The sequence below is a fragment of the Electrona antarctica genome (genome assembly GCF_951216825.1).
Source record: "Electrona antarctica genome assembly, chromosome: 15".
NCBI lineage: Eukaryota > Metazoa > Chordata > Actinopteri > Myctophiformes > Myctophidae > Electrona > Electrona antarctica.
The window spans coordinates 44192081-44206148 of record NC_136796.1 but is presented as its reverse complement, the minus strand read 5'-3'; positions in this window follow the sequence as shown (position 1 = coordinate 44206148).

Here is a 14068-nt window from a genome sequence, read left to right as displayed (position 1 = left end):
GAGAAAACTGTGACACAAGCTAGGTCATTCTGGCACTATTTCATTGACCATAATTATAATGGTATTCAGACTTTCTTGGCTTGAATTCAGAGATGTTTTGTTGTATTCCTCTTCTAATATTCCAATCTTATTAAGAGCAAGATAGTTGTTTTGGAGTTTATACATTACTCTTTATATTGTTTTACCATGGCCTATTTACTTAAATTAATCAAATATTGTAATATTGAATCAGGAATGCGACAAAAACCAAAAAGTCTGTTAATTCAAGGCTTCACACTATGATTAATTGATAGAAAAAAATGTTTTTTGGGGTGAACTACCCTGGTGAACTACCCTTTTAATCTAAATATAAACTAGAGGATTAAGGTGCTGCACAGACAGACAGGTTAGTGCAGGGGCCAACACTGATATTTTCACAAATTGGTACTAACTACCAGTAAGGTGACTGTACATTTTTTTGAGTGGTGTAAACCACTCCTACAACTGGCTTTGTTAGTTTACGTGTCTGTTCGTACCAAAAGAAATCACACCCGTGTGAACTGAGTGGTGTAAGGTCTTATATAGCCTGATCAGCTGTGGTTTGACGTAATGTCTGACGTAATGAAATCACACCCGGGTGAACTGGGTGACCGTAGCAACCATGCTCATTTTTTGAGCACAGACAGACAGACACGTAAACTAACAAAGCCAGTCGTAGGAGTGGTTTACACCACTCAAAAATGAGCATGGTTGCTATGGTCACCCAGTTCACACGGGTGTGATTTCATTACGTCAGACATTACGTCAGACCACAGCTGATCAGTCTATATAAGACCTTACACCACTCAGTTCACACGGGTGTGATTTTTTGTATATTGTTTGTCTTTAGTTTTGTAAACACCATTGACAATGAAGGGAAAATGTACGTCATAATGTGCCTCATTACATCATATTGTCTCTTTATTGTTAATGGCGTTTAATGTTTGTGTTTGCACTGTTTGTTTTACATGATCTAAACATGAGTTAGACTTTAATATATTAGCGCCCCTCACTTCACAAGGGTGTGATTTTTGTATTCCTTTCCTACATGTCGCTAGTTTATATTTTGGTATGATACAGAGATACATCTTTCAATTCAGTAGCTTAATGCCAGTTATCGCCAGTTATATGTGACCATATATACCATTAACAATCTATAGGCCTATAAGGCAAAAACATCTGACTAGGGGACGTGTCAAACTAGGGGGTTCAGGGGGCACGGTGGCACAGTCGGTAGTGCTGTCGCCTCACAGCTAGAAGGTCCTGGGTTCGATTCCCGCTGGGGATGCTGGGGGCGTGCTCCCTCCCCCGCGTCATCAGTGCCCACACCCGAGGCGGGGTTGGCAAAAGGGCCTCTCTGTGTGGAGTTTGCATGTTCTCCCCATGTCCCCTAGGGTAGGTACCCTCACAAAAACATGCAGTAATCCTGGTCTCCAAACTACCTCCCCCTGGCCAGCCGGGGCGCCTGATGGAGGGGAAAGGAACTGGTCGGAATAACGTGTTCCTTCCACGTGCTACGTCCAGCCGGGGAAACTCTCCCCTGTCAGGTGAAAAGAAGCAGCTTGGACTCCTCATGCATAGAAGGGGGCATGAGGTCAGTCCGCTGCCCCCCCAGGTTGGCAGAGGAAGTGTAGCGCCCATGATTACATTAGATACTTGACACTGGGTGAAAAGAATGGGTTAAAAAATCATGGGATAAAACATTTGAAAAAAACAAACAAACTAGGGGGTCCATGAATCCCTTCCAAGCATTAGTTTTGCACGAAAAACACTCCTTGGGCTAAATTTTGCCATAACCTGGAACAGGGCTAGACTGAGACAAAAATTCGGCCTGAACATTTTCCTTGGAATTTGGCCCAGACTGGCCCACCACAAACAGCGCGCAGATACTCTTTTCGGGTCGAGGCCCATACAAATACTTGAAATACAAGCCCTTAACACCACCACATTTACAATACATCAATGATACACAACCAACAGACAAGTAATTTAACATTTGGCCCAGACCGGCCCACCAGAGGGTCGGCTCACCTGGCCTGGAAGCCCAAATGTGATGACCTCATAACATTTGGATGGCTATGGCTGTTTTTAGCCCAAGGATTGTTTTTCGTGCAAAACTAATGCTTGCAAAGTTGCAATGGATTCAGAATCATGAAAACCCCCTAGTTTGACCCCCCTAGTTTGACATGCTACTTAAAGCATAATGAAAATTGTATTTATTTATTTATATATAGGTTGTTAATGGTATGGTCACATATAATTGGCGATAACTAGCAGTAAGCTACTGAATTGGTGTAAACTAGAGACATGGAATACAAAAGTCACACCTGTGTGAAGTGAGGGGCGCTAATATATTAAAGTCTAACTCATGTTGATTAGGTGATGGTGATGTAAAACAAACAGTGCCAACACAAACATTACATTCCCTTTATTGTCAATGGCATTTTTAAAACAAACATTGAACTAAAACATTAAACCTGTATATAGGAGGGGCTAGCGCCCCTCAAAAATACAAATATGTTATGGTCACCTTACGTGGTACCAAAATCTGGCTAAGTGGCGTAACGTTCCCCAGCACACTGCACACACAAGGACTGACATTTAGGGTACTGCATTTCCAGCACACAGACAGACAGGTGGGATACTTTGTCCACATCTTGTTGGGAAAGGGAAACTGCATGGTTGCAGCGGGTTTCTAAAGTTTTCAAAGGAACTGTTCCTTGATGATTTTAAATAAGCTCCAACAAACATGTCAACGCAATTGGTAACGCCAATAGCAGTGATGTAAATAGGTTTTCAATGTAATGGGTCCAGCTGTATTTGTCTACATAACCACAAGGTATAGCAACCTATTTTTTTTCATCACATTTTCTTCATGGATACAAACATTTCATTGTCTCACCTAAGCCAGGTAGTCCGGCAGCTGACAGGCTTCTTTTGTTTAAAGTGGGAAATTTGGTACAGTATATAGTATTTTTATTGGCCTACAATATTGTCTTTATACATACATTTACTTGCTGACCAGCTGTTTTAATAGGGGTTTATATGTGACCATACAATTAACATCCTATATAGGGGGTTTTCATGATTCTGAATCCATTTCAAGCACAAAAAACACTCCTTGGTCCAAAAAACGCCCATAGCCACTTGCCCAAATGTGCTTAAATTCCCCAAAATGTGCTGACATCATCACATTTTGTGATGATTGCAATGGCCGTTTTTAGCACAAGGAGTGTTTTGTGCAAAACAAATTGGAATGGATTCATAATCATGAAAAAAAAACCTAGTTTGACATGTCACATGCTCTGTGTTTTTATTTTCTTTATTGCACAGCTGCTCCCAACTTGTAGTCTTTTGTATTGTTCTTAATTAACTTTTAATCTGCTTAATCAATGACACCTTCCATACAGGAAAGGATTCCAAATAAGCCAGCTGGCTTCTTCCTTTCCTTGCATTGTATGTTTGTTCTTTGTTCTTTGTTCTTTGATCACTTCACTTCCTTAAGTGACTATGTGTGTGGGTGGGTGGCTGGCTGGCTGGGTGGGTGGCTGGCTGGGTGCGTCTGAGCACGAAAACAGCAAGGTTGTTTTTCAGCACCTGTGTGTAACCTAACACACACACAAACACACACGCACATATTAACTGTATATATGGTGATGTCGGGTGTGCCAGTACAGTACAGTACAGTACAGTACAGTACAGTACAGTACAGTACAGTACAGTACAGTACAGTACAGTACAGTACAGTACAGTACAGTACAGTACAGTAGAGGGACCCCCACACGGTAACTCTGTCATTTCTCAACCGTTTCGGACACGGGCCGGCTCGCCGGAATCGGGCCGGCACCCTGGATTCGTTCCTGTGGGTCTGGAACTTCCGCCCCCCCACCCCCCCACGGAGTTGCACCACTTACTTCACACGGGTGTGATTTTTTATACTATGTGCTAAATAAATAAACCTAAACCTACTTAAAGAATAAGGAAAGTTTGTCATTTTTGACATTTTTGCCTTATAGGATGTCAATGGTATGGTCACATATAAACCCCTATAAAAAAAATTGCTCAATACCGACAGCCGGTCAGCAAGTGGATTCATGAAGGTATAGTATATACAATATTTTAGGCCAATAGAAAAAAACTATATACTACATTTCCCACCCCACAACCCTGGCTGCTGGACTAAGGTCATAATTTCCCCGCTCAAACACATTTAAGATAGCTGCTCTAATTCTTTGTCATCCTGAAAATGTTGCAAACGCAGTGTAAATAAGTTAAAGTTTGTATATAATCAAGAAGGCCTATATGATAAATTATCAATTAAAAAAACAACAACAAAAAAGATGACACTCTTAGCCCCCGGAGGCTTTTTACCCCTTTGTTCTAAAATTCAGGTTTTAAGACTGAAATACTTTAAATGGCCAATATAACACAAATAAAACCATTTTTACCCCAAAATGTGGAATTTGGGTCAAATTTATCATGGGGGGCTTTTTGCCCCATAGAGGGGGGCCATTTTATTTATTTGTATTTTTGTACTATAACATCAAATGTATCTACTGTTTCAACATGGTGCCCATGTGTATTTGGCAAAGCATTGCTAACATGCAGAATTTATATCATAAAATAGACGATATCCTTAAGGGGAGCCTTTCCCCCCACTGTACAAAAAGCAGGATGTTTATACTGTAGCGACTCTTCCTGCACTTTACTTAAAATTAGGGTAATGTAATCCTACAAGGGAAATGTTCTCACACTCAACAACATGTATAAATGTACCCGTTTATTTGTACCAGCTAGGTTGCTTGTTACGCCAGCAGATGTCAGTGTTACTCAACTTTAGTTTAGCCATCTTACATGAAGTCCACTAGTTAACTGTGCTTCTCGAAGAAGTATGCCATTAAACAATAATGTCTTGCCATGTACTATTAAAAATCCTTCTGCCAACATAATTTGAGACATTCAAACCGTGAATGAAGCCTGTATACCGCTTATGTATTCATAAAACCTTAATCCTTGTCAGGTAATTGTCTCCACCAGGCCGAAGGCATTGGTAGAGAGTATGTTTTGCACTGTTTTTTTTTAATTGAAATATTTATTAACAGTTTGCAGAATTTCAGTACATTTCAAGCACAACTCAATAGAAAGACTGTTAACTGTGAGTGGACGACCCAATAAAGCATTACACTTGTTTACAAGAGGGTCCACCTTCATCAAAACATTTAGAGACATACAGATAGACACTTCTATATAGCCAAAGAACAGAACAGGAATTCATCATAAAGGAGGTAAAAAGGGAAAAGAAAGGGATTTGCATGTCTTAATGACTGTTGGTAGGGCGTTCCACATTTTGGTGGCATAGGAGCGAAAATAATGTAGTCCCTTGTTTGTACCGAATCTGGGTTGCACATGGTTTGTTGCACTCCCTCTGGTGTTGTAGGTGTGGAGTCGTGGACTTCGTTGGTACATGGGTATCTTGGTGGTGTATCGAATCTTGTGGACCAGACCCATTGCAAGATGCTGTACTCGACCCTATAAGCCATTCCAGCCTGTCAAAGCGGGCAGGGATGAGGTGGGTTCGGGGGGTGAGGCCGAGTAGGAGCCTGAACGGTTTGTTTTGGGAAGTCTGGAGCCTTGTTTTAAGGGCCTTTGAGGTGCTGTGGTACCAAGAGGTGGCCTCATTCACACGTATCTGCTCTATAATGCTTTTCATGAACAAACAAAACAAATCAATGGGAAATTGCAAACAAACGTGTTGGTAGTTCTCCTAGTGTCCTGTCAGTGCTGTCACTCTTCAAAACCTCCACAAATATCCAAAAGAAAGCCAATTCCAAATCAGTCTATACAGTTGACTTCTCATCAACCTGGAGTGATATAATGAGTCTTGGGCAGGGTTTTCCAATCACTTCCCAACTCACAGCACTAATGTGCAGACATACTGTATGAACACAAAATAACACAAATGGCGTCTTATAGAACTTTATATCAGTACAAGAAACAACATAATTGACACACGTGACTCTGGACAAAGGTTAATCTCCTGGGCAGGACTTAGGTAGGAATGGTGAACCATCGAACCGTCCCTAGATTCTCATGTTGAGGTTGTGCTTGGCATCACCTCCTTAGTAGATGCCATGTTTAACTTCAGTGAGAAGCCCAGCTGTCTGACGGTAACACACACACACACACACACACACACACACACACACACACACACACACACACACACACACACACACACACACACACACACACACACACACACACACACACACACACACACACACGCACACACACACACACACACACACACACACACACACACACACAGTTACCCTTATTTGTTCCTAAGCCTCGTCTACGTTACCTGCTTCATTTTCAGATGGTTCAGGTATGGTGGAGCTGAGGGCAGTGGAGCAACTACAGGATAATCTAATAGAATCTTTACCCTCATCACCGTTACCCAACGACAGCAACCTCTTCCCCAAGCTACTGCTGCATCTTCCTGACCTGCACATGTTCAACAATCAGCATTCTGATAAACGGATGCCATTCCACATTGACCCTTGGAAGCCTTGCGGCCAGCCTGGACGACCACAACGGACTGAGACATGTGCTTCACATCACAGGACTTCTCCTTGTTCCATCACTCAAAGACCTGTGCAACGACGCTGTGTTGATGTGGGGTCCTACTGCTCCAGCTAAACAACGGTCACAGCAATTCTCTGAAGAGACATATGGAAAGAGAGAATTTAGATAATTTAGAATTATCTGAATTGTAGAAACTAGAGCGGTGCCCATGGGGCCTAAATGATCAGAAACCCTTAACATGTACTGAAGGTGACCAGATCCAAATTGTTAATTTGAGGGACAGAAGTATCACTTGTGTGGGACAAGTGGGACCGGAACGGCGTTAGCAACTTATTACTTAAGTTGCTATTAAATGCCTTGATGTCATATATTCGAACATAGGCCTAATATTTCTTATCAGTTTGTTATTAAATCCCTCTAGCATCTCACATTTTGTTTTAAAATGCTATTTTGTTCATGTGTGGTACTGTAGCCTAGGGGGGATATGTCTTGTGTTATTTTCAGTTTATAACATGATTTAAAAACACATCTTGCAGGAAAAGAGACAATGAGAGAGCTTTACAGAAAGCCAACTATTAGGGCAATAACTAACCCATAATACATCAAGGCATGGCAAGCACTTGTGACTACCTGGACATGGCTGTTGTTTGTCCAACAGTTGATTATATATAAAAATAGCACTGACATTTAAATGACTTTATATGACTGTTAGTGTTATCTAATGCACACCATAGGACAAGAATGTTTAACAGCTAGTTAGCGTATTTGATGCCACAGGTCTATTCAATTCAATTAGATTAATGTTTTCGCTCACTAGCCCTAAGCAATAAATTGTTCATCTGTCTAAATACTTCCTTAATGTCAACGAAGTCCACGCCCACAACACCAGAGGGAGTTCAACAAACCATGTGCAACCCAGATTCGGCACAAACAAGGGACTAAATTAATTTCGCTCCTATGCCACAAAAATGTGGAACGCCCTACCAACAGTCATTAAGACATGAGAATCCCTTGACTCCTTCAAAACCGCTCTCAAAGGGCACCATTCGAAACTGGCCCCCGTAAAATCTGAATCCCCCACCCCTTTCCCCCCTCACTGTATATATTTTCTTTTCCTTTATGATGATTTCCTGTTTTTGGCTATATAGAAGTGTATAGGCCTATTTGTACGTCTCTAAATGTTATGATGAATTGAACAAGGTGGACCCTCTTGTAAACACGTCTAGTGCTTTATTGGTCGTCCACTCACAGTTAACAGTTTTTGTATTGAGTTGTGCTTGAAATGTACTGTAGTTCTGCAAACTGTTAATAAATACTTCAATCAATAAGTAGCCTACTATAAACAAATCTCTGCTGACTGAAATGCTAAACATCCATTACTGTGGAAAACACACAGGCACCTACCCAAATCACAATAAGTAGTATGACATAATGTCTGAAATATATATTCCTTATATTACCATAATAAACAAAGCATGTTGGTTATGAGGACGTCAACGCCCCAATAAACAAAACGAAGCTAACAGCCGAGTTAGCTTGCAAGCTAAAGGTTAGCTTGGAAGCTAATAGCAACGTTTAAAAATAAACCACAAAGAGAAATACACACACGTCACTGTGATTATTTACCTGGCTAGCACAACGTGACCTTTGACCTGTCCTTTGGTCGTGTGAAATTGTCGCCATGACAACACAAATACACAAGCCTAGTGTTGATATCTCGCGTGATCCACCTACAGGCTGTTTGTTGATACGGGTGACGTCAGAGCGTTCTGTGTACAAACCGTTGCTAGGCATCAGCCAATGGGCAACGGGCAACCAACATAATAAAGCCTGGCTGTACACGGCTGTTAGACATCACTTCTTTTGGAGAGACACTGAGACAGTACAGCTCAGAACCTTAGCAGAAGAAGACCTATCCATTGTGATGGCGGTGACACGAAGTTATTACTCCGGTAGTTTCATCAACGCTGTGGTCAACCACCCAGACCTGGCGGAGACGGAGGAGTGCAGGGAGGAGAGGTGGAGGATCAAGGAGGATGAGTGGCAGGCCATTGTGGAGGAGTTTGAGGAGAGGATGGAGGAATGGGAGTCTCGTGTGGAGGACTACTTTTCTCTCCGTAAGGTGGAGGAGAAGGAGACCCTGCTGTCAGAGCAGTTGAGGATCAATGAGGATGAATGGCAGGCCCTTCTGGAGGAGAAGGAGGAGATCATGGAGGAACGGTTGTCTGCTGTGGCAAACTACTTTTCCCTCATGTCACTGTGAGAGCTCGAGACCCTGTACCCCCCCCCCCCCCCCCCCCCCGGCCCTTTTAAGGGCCACTTCCTCTCCTATTGCTGTGACCTTGCCGTGGTGGAGAGGCTTTAGTGATTCAGTGACCCTGGAACCTGTCGTGGTGGCGGTTGACAGGTTTAACCACACCGGACTGGTCACAGGAGAGAGTCCAAACTAACAACAGCAAATAATAATAATAATATTAATTTTAATAATAATAATAATAATAATAATAATAATAAACTAAAAGTCATGCATTCAAAACTTCTTAAAAGTTACAAACATGTGGAGTTTTGCTCTTTGACCACCGTTTAGAATAGATGAGCCTGCTGACCTAGATCAGCACGTCTTACTGGTATCATGTCTATTCTATGTGTGCTCTATGTGTGTATTCTATGTTGTCCAGCATCAACATGCTTGATTGATTAATAAACTTTTTAACGATCCTCAGAACTCTGCATTATTTTACTTGCTCTGCCATAGATTCACTTCAAACAGTCCCCCTTTTTCTTTTTTACAATTTTAAATATATTTAATGTAGTCTACCCATTGAAATGCCCTTTCTAGTGAAATTCTCCACTTGTAATTGTATGTAATGTTCCAAACATAATTTTCCAATTAAGTCCACAAAAACATGAGCTTGGCAAAGCGAAGAAAATCATGGTTCTTACAGAGTTAAGACCATTTACTTCACAAAAGGTCCAACAAGGACATGAGAAAGACAACTAGTAAAAGTGCACTGCTCTCGGAGCACAGGTCTCCCACATCAGGTAGGTTATATTGTGGCCTCCTGGTGGCGCTATAATAGGCCAATGTGAAAAGCCTAAATGTACCTCGTGCTGTTTACATTTTTATCGAACAAAGTAGGCTATTCAATCAATCAATTAATGGAAATGCATTAGTCAACACCAACCCAATAAACCCAAACGCCCAATGGTAGACTCAGGGTCACTGGCGCTAGGTATAGTCATGGATTTGTATTCATTTAAATTGGGGGAGCCTGGGATCGAACTGGGAACGTTCTCTAGTACCCCTGAGCCACTGCCGCTCACTCTCTCTCACACACACACACACACACACACACACACACACACACACACACACACACACACACACACACACACACACACACACACACACACACACACACACCCTTCAAACCATATAACAATATGAATGTACATCCGAGATGCACAAGCTTGCATATGCCATCAGATGCCAAGAATATGACGTATGACCCCTTCCCCCAATATTAACCATCATCATTCAACCTCTGTTATTTATTTGTCCAAAGTCTGACAAAAAATAGTTAACGGTAGGCTATATACTACTAACATACTTTAACCTCGGGATGGCGCGCCATACAGCGATCCACTGAAGTGACATGAACTTGAAATAACTGGGCTGAATGAGAACAGCAGTTGATACTGTGTAGTGTACAATTAATCTAAAATGTACCTTTGCATACTTCATATTCATATTTCATAGAAACAATGTAGTCAGATATATTATATTCTTATAGTATTACTTCAACAGTGAACAGTGAAAGTTAATTATTCTATTGCAATATTTTGGCTATTTCTTTCTCTTTCTATGAAGAGAAAACACTTTTTATCTCCTCAAGTGGTCCCTGGACCACTGGTTGAAAACCACTGCTCTAGTGAGAACATAGAAATAGAATATGTTTGCAGCTGATGTGGACATGAAACGAAACATGAAATATGACCCCAAGTATATGCTACATCAACTAAAAACAAAAGTGACAGCAATCCCAATACCTTCTCTTTAAAAGATAATTTGTTGCCACCTACTGGACATGTGCTGTTACTGCAGCATGAAACCAGTCTTCAGTTCATACTTCATTGTCATGACTCATGATACTAGCAATGCTTGGTTTTTGGAGTTGAAACTTGACCTGCATTTTGCAGCTCTATCTTCTGTGGGTGAAAGTAACTCACCGATGTTCTGTTGTAATCTTAGATGCATACAATGTATTATTAGCCTATACATGCATATTACATGTATCACTCCCAAGCAGAGTTGGACATCATTTCTGTTTTAGTTGAGGCCTACTAAAGAACTGGAGAATACACTTTGTCAATGTGAACTTCAAACACTATGTAGGGTCTGAATCATGCCCGGTATGATCTGTTGTTCTTGGATCTGGAAACCTTCTCCTTTACAACTTGAGCAATTCTCCAGTGAACCTTTTTTTTACCACCATAACCTTCGCACTCACAAATGACATTTTCTAGATCCCAACTTTTGGTGGTTCCATTGTACATCTCTTCCAGGGTGACTCCAAACTGATGAACTACATTCTTACCTTGTCTCTGCGTTCTCTGCATTCTTCCACCAAAGAACATGTTGAAAATATGGGGGACCAATATTGAACGAATGGAAAGTAGTAAAAAAGTGCTTTGGACAAAACCACTTAACTCCATTGGACCTCAAAATGTCTGCTAAAGCAACTAACTCCACCACCTCTCCCCTCTCGCTGCACCCCATGCAGAGAGAACGGTCGAATCCGCTGCTCATGGTAGTCATTGACAATATATAAAGTCACAACACCAACTTTGATGAGGCAACATTAGCCTGGCTAATAAGCCAGACTCAAATCACACACCGGCAGGCAATTTCTTTTTGCCAACAGCTGATTCGGTCTGACTAATTAGCCAAGCTAAGGCAGTATTGCTTTGTTTTCAAAATGAAGGTTCTTAATTTCCTGAAAAATGTATATTTAACATTTCCTGAAAAATGAACATTTTGGAGTTTCCTCCCGACAGCCGAGATATAGTCCATATAGATGACACCATCAGTGGCTGGCGACATGAAGTCTCAGATGCACATTGGAGCCACACTGTTCCCATGTTGATCCACATGATTAGAATTCTTTTGGCACCCTAGTTTTTGAGGTGTGCTATTCCCTCCGACATCTGGCTTCGTTATTACATCATGTGGCAGCCAAGTCTATGGACTTTCAACATTAAAAGGTTGGAGTACATACTACAGTATAGGGTTGAACAGAATTGACACTGTGACCAATGTGCCACATGTGGAATGATCAAAATGGTGAATGGGTAAAGAGGCCGTCTGGGAAACCGAAGGTCTCCAGTGCACCCCCAGGCTCTGGTCTATGGGCCCAAGTGTCTGAGCAATTACTGCTCCGCCACATTCTGTAGCATGAAAGATGCCTCCTGCTCCTATACAGTGGTGGAAAAAGTACTCACATGTTTTACTACCAAGTAAAAGTACCAACCAGATTGTAGAAACACTGTTAAAGAGTCCAGTCATCAAAATATACTTCAAGTACCAAAAGTAAAAAAAGTACTCATTATGCAGGTCCCATTTCACAGGTTTTCAAATGTATAAAAGTTACTTTAAAATGTCAGAGCTACAAGCTCACTTTGGCAATTTGAAAATAGCCGAAGTGAGATTGAAGATCTGATCAGAGCTAATAATCAAAATCTACAAAGTAGCTAGAACTAAAGTTTTCAAACAATTAAGATCATCATTTGTATCACTCCCTCAGCTCTTGTCCAAAAATGAATCAGTTGTTCTGCATACTGCTGGATTTATTGAAACCAACGTTGAACTGGTAACACACAGAAAAATACACAAATGCTTAAGACTAACATGGCATAAACATAATACAGCACATAATCATAAATTAAAGAAAATACAGACAAAACATTTGTCAAGTGACAGGTATGCACCTATGTCTACCCGACACCAGACGGCCATATAAAGGATTCCGCATTAGCCAAAACAATGGCACTTCCGGCCCAACTTTGACATGCATTGAATAAGCATATATGAGCAATAACTGAAATTAAATACAAAACAAATTACAGCAGTTACAATTTGCCTCCGAGATGTAGTGGCTGTAGAAGTAAAATGCTCAGTGAAGTAGAAATAAATTGTGCCCAGTTAGTACAAATTAAACTAAATGTGCCTAGTTACATTCCACCACTGGCACCTGAATTGATCGCAATAGAATTTAATAACAAAACAGTGTAAAACGTTATGAGGTTTCCTCCCGACAACAATAACGAGCAAATCGGCTAACCAATCACATATTCAGTTCAATGAAAGGAGAAATTAGGTCATATGTGCCTCAAATATGACATCAATTTGTGGCAACAAACATTAAATGCCATTGACAATGAAGGGAAAGTTTACGTCATATGTTGACTAGCAAATCGGCTAACCAATCACATAAATTAAGTTCATGAGCTGATGTATAATGATAAGAGCGCCCCTCACTTCACACGGGTGAGATTTTTTTTTACTGATTTAGTTTAGGTACCCAATGAATAGACCCCTATGAGTCTGTGCCTCAGTGTACAGTGTGTACACACTCTTGAAGAAATTGACAGAGGATCTCCCATTAACCCATTTCGGACAGGAACCACTTTGTGTTTTAAGCATCATGTTATACTTTCGCTATTGAAAAATAGCAGATCTGCCGCAATACGAGCTTGTAGATCTGCCATTTTTGAAAAATCGTGAAAATGTGGCGCAAATCTTTGACTATATGTTCTTTCAGAGCAAACGTTACCACTGACATAGAAACATGGGTTTTTCAGAAAACTGTCAGGATTTAGAAGGCATTTGTAGAATCATCCTCAGGTCTAAATATGGCTTTTAAGTCAAGCCATTAAGCTAACGAGACTAAGTTTGAACTTAGTGTGAGGTGGTGCAACTGGCTAAGTGGCAAGTGCATAACCTTAAAATACAATTGAATTCTCTCATAGAAGTTCAAGTGCTTAAACTTTACGCAAACTGTAATCCTCTCATGAAAGTACTAATAAAATAATTCTTTATGTTAATTCTATATGTGTAAGGTATGAAATAAATGTCCTGATTCCACGCCGGATCGTGGAATCCTCCCCAGCGATGGTCATGTTGTCATGGACATCTCCAAACACGGGGGGCTGGATGGCCACGCCTCCTCCACACATCAGCTTGGCTCCCTCCTTCTTCCCACTGCTGATGTAGTGAACTGCTCCTCATCCACCTGCACAGAACAGGTCGTGTTCATATACTGGCTCAATACAGTTCACCATTGTCATGCCTCAAATCATTCAGTGCATATTCAATAATAGTTCGACCTGACATTTAATTTAGAACAGCGATTCTCAACCTTTTAAATTTCCAGTTTGATGAGCATTCAGCCACGGACCACCA